This window comes from Rutidosis leptorrhynchoides, chromosome 3 (assembly GCF_046630445.1).
Source record: "Rutidosis leptorrhynchoides isolate AG116_Rl617_1_P2 chromosome 3, CSIRO_AGI_Rlap_v1, whole genome shotgun sequence".
Taxonomy (NCBI): domain Eukaryota; kingdom Viridiplantae; phylum Streptophyta; class Magnoliopsida; order Asterales; family Asteraceae; genus Rutidosis; species Rutidosis leptorrhynchoides.
This window is the reverse complement of record NC_092335.1, coordinates 362282274-362289591: the sequence shown is the minus strand read 5'-3', so window position 1 is coordinate 362289591 and position 7318 is coordinate 362282274. Positions and strand designations below refer to the sequence as shown.

At 31.0% G+C, this 7318-nt stretch overlaps 1 non-coding gene across 1 annotated transcript; it reads right to left on the bottom strand.

Annotated features, from left to right (window-relative positions):
• Positions 1 to 4978: 4978 nt before the first annotated feature.
• On the bottom strand, positions 4979 to 5085 carry LOC139903191 (small nucleolar RNA R71). Its single transcript, XR_011778032.1, has one exon. It is a non-coding gene; the product is annotated as a small nucleolar RNA R71 (small nucleolar RNA).
• Between the last annotated feature and the right edge of the window lie 2233 nt (positions 5086 to 7318).

Here is a 7318-nt window from a genome sequence, read left to right as displayed (position 1 = left end):
ACGACTCAGTTAAAATGTATATATATGTAGTATTTTAATATGTATTCATACACTTTTTAAAGACTTCAAGACACTTATCAAAATACTTCTAATTAACAAAAATGCTTACAATTACATCCTCGTTCAGTTTCATCAACAATACTACTCGTATGCACCCGTATTCGTACTCGTACAATACACATCTTTTAGATGTATGTACTATTGGTATATACACTCCAATGATCAGCTCTTAGCAGTCCATGTGAGTCACCTAACACATGTGGGAACCATCATTTGGCAACTAGCATGAAATATCTCATAAAATTACAAAAATATTAGTAATCATTCATGACTTATTTACATGTAAACAAAATTACACATTCTTTATATCTAATCCATATACCAACGACCAAAAACACCTACAAACACTTTCATTCTTCAATTTTATTCATATAATTGATCTCTCTCAAATTCGATCTTCAAGTTCTAAGTGTTCTTCATAAATTCTATAAGTTCTAGTTTCATAAAATCAAGCATACTTCCAAGTTTGCTAGCTTACTTCCAATCTTGTAAAGTGATCATCCAACCTCAAGAAATCTTTCTTATTTACAGTAAGATATCTTTTTAATACAAGTTAATACTCATATTCAAACTTTGATTCAATTTCTATAACTATAACAATCTTATTTCGAGTGGAAATCTTACTTGAACTTGTTTTCGTGTCATGATTCTGCTTCAAGAACTTTCAAGCCATCTGATAATGCTAAAAACGAACATATATTTCATAGCATTATTCCTCAAGAAAGACAAGCTTTTAGTTGCAATTGTTCTATTTACAAGTGATATTCGTTTAAATAATAAAAGGTGAAGACAAAAGGCAGATTCGACGAATTGAAGACGCAAACGACCAAAAAGCTCAAAAGTACAAAATACAATCAAAGAGGTTCCAATTATTGATAAGAAACGTCTCGAAATTACAAGAGTAAAAGATTCAAAACGCAAAATACAAGATATTAAATTATTCGCAAAGACGTTTGAAAATCCGGAACCGGGACCAGAGTCAACTCTCAACGCTCGACGCAACGGACTAAAAATTACAAGTTAACTATGTATATAAATATAATATAATATATAATTAATTATATAAATTATATATATATTATATTTATATAATAATCCGTCGGCAAGAAAGGCTCCAAAATGGTGTGAGCTGTAAAATCGAACTCCGCGACTTGCGGAGTTCAAAGAGGAAAAAGGCCGCGACTCGCGGAGTTCACCTGGACTCAAATTACTATAAAAGCCAACGCAGTTCGACGAAAAATATATCCTAAAATCTCTCTTTCTCTATATGTAAACGTAAAATATATATATATTTTAATTTTAATTTTAATTTTAATTATAATTCTAATAATAAGGGTATGTTAGCGAATGTTGTAAGGGTGTAAGTCGAAATTCTGTCCGTGTAACGCTACCTATTTTTAATCATTGTAAGTTATGTTCAACCTTTTTACATTAATGTCTCGTAGCTAAGTTATTATTATGCTTATTTAATCCGAAGTAATCATGATGTTGGGCTAATTACTAAAATTTGGTAATTAGGCTTTGTACCATAATTGGGGTTTGGACAAAAGAACGACACTTGTGGAAATTAGACTATGGGCTATTAATGGGCTTTATATTTGTTTAACTAAATGATAGTTTGTTAATGTTAATATAAAGATTTACAATTGGACGTACCCATAAATTACCATATACACTCAATCGGACACGATGGGCTGGGTATTTATATGTACGAATAATCGTTCATTTAACCGGACACGGGAATGAATTAATAGTCTATGGAATTATTAAAACAGGGGTGAAATTATGTACAAGAACACTTGGCATAATTGATAACAAAGTATTAAAATCTTGGGTTACACTCAGTCGACATCCTGGTGTAATTATTAAACAAAGTATTAAAATATTGTTACAGTTTAAGTCCCCAATTAGTTGGAATATTTAACTTCGGGTATAAGGATAATTTGACGAGGATACTCGCACTTTATATTTATGACTGATGGACTGTTATGGACAAAAACCAGACGGACATATTAAATAATCCAGGACAAAGGACAATTAACCCATGGGCATAAAACTAAAATCAACACGTCAAACATCATGATTACGGAAGTTTAAATAAGCATAATTCTTTTATTTCATATTTAATTTCCTTTATTTTATATTTAATTGCACTTCTAATTATCGCACTTTTATTTATTGTTATTGTATTTAATTGCACTTTTAATTATCGTACTTTTAATTATCGCAAGTTTATTTTATCGCACTTTTATTTATCGCAATTTCATTATCGTTATTTACTTTACGCTTTAAATTAAGTCTTTTATTTATTTAATATTTTACATTTTGTTTTAACTGCAACTAAAGTTTTAAAATCGACAAACCGGTCATTAAACGGTAAAAACCCCCCTTTATAATAATAATATTACTTATATATATATATTTGTATTTTTATAAATTTAAACTAATATAGCGTTAAGCTTTATGAAAAAGATTCCCTGTGGAACGAACCGAACTTACTAAAAACTACACTACTGTACGATTAGGTACACTGTCTATAGTGTTGTAGCAAGGTTTAAGTATATCCATTCTATAAATAAATAAATATCTTGTGTAAAATTGTATCGTATTTAATAGTATTTCCTGCTAAAATTTAATAGTATTTTATACCCCTTAGCTTTAACATCAAGCATTTTTGGCGCCGCTGTCGGGGAATCTAAACGCCGAAAGCGCAACACTAAATATTAAAAAAAAGATTTTTATTTTTAGTTTACTTTTATTAAAATATGCTTTTGTAAAAATACATTTTAAATATTCAAAAATATAAAAAAGAAAACAAATATATAAATATTTTTAAGAGTTTGTGAAATATTTAAGTTTTATAAAGTTTCTTTATTTTTATTTTATAAAAATATAAGTTTTATTTAAATATTTTATTTTTATTTAAAACATAAAATCAAAAACTGAAAAAAAAACATTTATAAATCTAGTTTTCAGAGTTTTATTTATAAAATTATAAAATATTTCTATTTTTATTTTAGGTTTTAAAATATAAGTTTTATTAAATTTATATAAATATATTTTATTTAAAACAGAAAAATAAATAAATAAAATATATATAAAACTGACCTGTTGAATTTTGACCTGCATCTCGTCTGAGCCTGAACCCTCCGCGACTCGTGGAGTTATTGAACCGGACCAACCGCGACTCGCGGAGCCGTCTGACACGGGCCACACAGGAACCCTAACAGCATTAATTACGGGATAATAATTATTATTATTAATTTTAAAACCTAATTAGGGTTTGATTAGTTAATTAATTTTAATTAATTTAGTTTTATTTATTTAATTTGTAATATTAAGTTTATTTAGTTTTATTAATATATAAAAATTAATAGTTTTATAAAATAAATAATATAAAAATAATATTTTTATAAAAAATTATACTTTTTTTTATAACCTTTAGTATATTTTTATATTTTGTCCCTTTTTATTTGTTTTTAGCGTAACTTTTGTGTTTTTCGCTAGTTTTTAGTTTTAAACTTAATTTTTGCCATAGTTATTTTTATTTATAGATTTTTAGGCTTTGTCGTAAAATCCCTTAAGTGCTTTTTCTTTAGACTAAGATCTAGGTGCTTTAGAATTTTGCGACGCCTTTTTAAATTTTAGTGTTTTTTTTTAAGTTATTGCCATTTGGGATATAGTTTTACTTGTAAGCTTTAATATTTTTAGACACCTTTAACTATGTATCAATTATCATTCCAATTAGTAATCTCAATTTGCGATTATAATTTTAAGTTAGTGGTAGTAATAAGGTTGGGTTAGTCGAGTGTTTTTAAGTTTTAAAGTCATTTTTTTTCTTTCGTATTTTTCGACGCCTTTTATTTTTCGACCTTTTTCGATGCGCTCTTTTTCTTTCTTATTTCTCGTCATTCTAGTTTTTAGGACTTAGAATTTTTTCTACTTCTTATCTATACTTCTTAAAATTACGAAAATTTATTTTAAGTGGTTAAATTGATAGACATCAAAATTTTCTGGTTCGCAGTAATAGTTGGATTTGTACGTGGACCGGGTTATTGGAGCCAAACAGTCCTCAATTATATTGAGACCAAACGAATCCTGCCCCTCTGCTGCATCTTTTGGCTATTCGAAACGTGGACAAAATCAGAAAAGTCTATTAATTGGATAACTTATATAATTTTTCTTTCCTTTTAAAAACTAATAGGATATTCAGTGAATGCACCGAGCAAGACGTTCACCGCCTTTTGTACGTTCACCACCTGTAACTAGATCAAGATATTTAGCAAATATTACCGCCGTTGATTTTTCTTTAGAATCATCATCCAGTCAACCAAGTACTCCAATTCAAATTTCCGATAATCCATTTTTTGAATCCGATCTCACAATTGAGAATCCGGAGAATATTCAGGGACAATTCATAGATCCTGAACCATTAAATTTTCCTCCGGAACCACCAATCATTCAAACAGAGATTGTTGAGGAACGAACCATTAAATCAGAATCCTCTAGTGATTCCGATTCAACAAATTCAATTATGGAAGTAATGGAACCTTTAAGTATGGAAGACCGAATGAGAGCTAAACGCACTGGCCAAGGTCACGCAATTACTCATCCAGACATTAATGCACCAGATTATGAAATCAAAGGACAAATTCTACATATGGTGACTAATCAATGCCAATTTAGTGGTGCGCCGAAGGAAGATCCAAATGAACATCTTCGTACCTTTAATAGGATCTGCACACTATTTAAAATAAGAGAAGTGGAAGATGAACAGATATATCTCATGTTATTTCCCTGGACTTTAAAGGGAGAAGCCAAAGATTGGTTGGAATCGTTACCTGAAGGGGCGATTGATACATGGGACATTTTAGTTGAAAATTTTCTTAAACAATTCTTTCCGGCATCTAAAGCCGTAAGACTTCAAGAAGAAATTGTTATGTTCACACAGAAGCCAAATGAAACTCTATATGAGGCGTGGACTAGATTTGAAAAGTTATTAAGAGGATGTCCGCAACATGGTTTAGACACCTGTCAAATAATACAAATATTCTACCAAGGATGTGACATCACTACAAGGAAAGACATCGATATAGCAGCTGGTGGTTCTATTATAAAGAAAACCGAAACTGATGCTTACAAAATTATCGATAACACTGCTTCCCACTCACATGAGTGGCACCAAGAAAAAGATATCGTTAGATCATCTAAAGCAGCTAGAGCCGATTCTAGCCATGACTTAGATTCCATTTTCGCAAAGATAGATGCTGTCGAGAGACGAATGGAAAAGATGACTAAGGATATTCACTCAATACGAATTAGTTGTGAGCAGTGTGGAGGACCACATTTGACAAAAGATTGTCTCAGTATTGAATTAACAATGGAACAAAGAGAGAATATTTCATACATAAACCAAAGGCCTGGAAATAATTATCAGAATAATTTTCAACCGCCAAGACCGATTTACAATCAAAACCAGAACTATAACCGAAATATTCCATACAACAACCAACAAGGTCCTAGCAATCAACAAGTATCCAACAATACTTACAACCAGCAAAGACCTAATTTTCAAAACAAACCACCACAAACCGATGATAAAAAGCCGAATTTAGAAGATATGATGACGAAGCTAGTTGAAACTCAAACGCAGTTTTTCACATCTCAGAAACAAACTAATGAACAAAATGCTCAAGCATTTAGAAATCAACAAGCTTCTATTCAAAACTTGGAACAAGAAGTAAGTAACCTAGCAAGGTTAATAGGTGAAAGAAAACCGGGAAGTTTACCTAGTGATACAAATGCTAACCCCCGGAATGAAACAGCTAAAGCTATTACCACAAGAAATGGTACAACACTTAAACTACCTGAAATACCTGTAACTTCTGATGAAGCTATTCTTACTCCACAAGAACCACAACCTGAACAAGATAAGGAAAAAGAACCGGTAGTTAAAAAGGTTAATGAAGATAACACAGTTAAGGATAAACCTTATGTTAAACCTTACCAACCACCACTTCCTTACCCGAGTAAAATGAAAAAAGAAAAACTTGAAGCCGAGCAATCCAAATTCTTGGATATGTTTAAACAAATAAATGTAAATCTTCCTTTCATTGATGTGATTTCAGGAATGCCTAGATATGCTAAATTTCTGAAAGATCTAATCTTAAATAGAAAGAAAATGGAAGAACTCTCGACTGTTACTATGAATGCTAATTGTTCAGCAGTGCTGTTGAATAAGATACCAGAAAAACTATCTGATCCAGGAAGTTTCACAATTCCATGTTTTCTGGGTAGTCTTAGTTCAATAGAAGCATTGGCAGACTTAGGTGCTAGTATAAATCTAATGCCGTATTCATTATACGCTAAACTAGACCTTGGAGAATTGAAACCAACCAGAATAAGTATACAACTAGCCGATAGATCAATAAAATATCCTAGAGGGATAATGGAGAACATGCTAGTTAAAGTTGGTACTTTAGTATTTCCAGTAGATTTTGTTGTTCTGGACATGGAAGAAGATTCTCAAGTTCCTCTCATATTAGGAAGACCATTCTTAAACATGGCTAAAGTAATGATAGACGTGTTTGGTAAGAAACTGACCCTAAGTATAGAGGACGAGAGTGTTACCTTTTCAGTTGATAGAGCAATGCAATAACCGCAATCTGCAGATGATACATGTTATTATATTCAAACTATAGATTCACATGCAGAATTGTTGGAAGAATTTCCAGAATTACAAGGAACAGGAGAATATTCTTTAGGAGAAGGAACTGAACAAATTGATGAAGCTGAAATGTTAGCTACACTAATTGCAAATAGATATGAACCAACAACAGAAGAAATTCAAATGCTAAAAGAAGAAGACAGATATCGATATAAATCATCGATAGAAGAACCTCCGAAATTAGAGTTAAAGCCACTTCCAAACCATTTGGAATACGCTTATTTACATGGTGAATCTGAATTACCTGTAATAATATCGTCTTCTCTTACTGAAAATGAGAAATCACAACTCATTTCTGTGTTGAAAGCTCATAAACCAGCCATTGCATGAAAGATTCATGATATTAAAGGAATAAGTCCTTCGTATTGCACACATAAAATCCTTATGGAAGAAGGTCATAAAACGTATGTGCAACGCCAACGAAGACTAAATCCTAATATGCAAGATGTAGTTAAAAAAGAAATTATTAAACTGCTAGATGCAGGTTTAATTTATCCAATTTCTGATAGTCCATGGGTAAGCCCAGTTCAA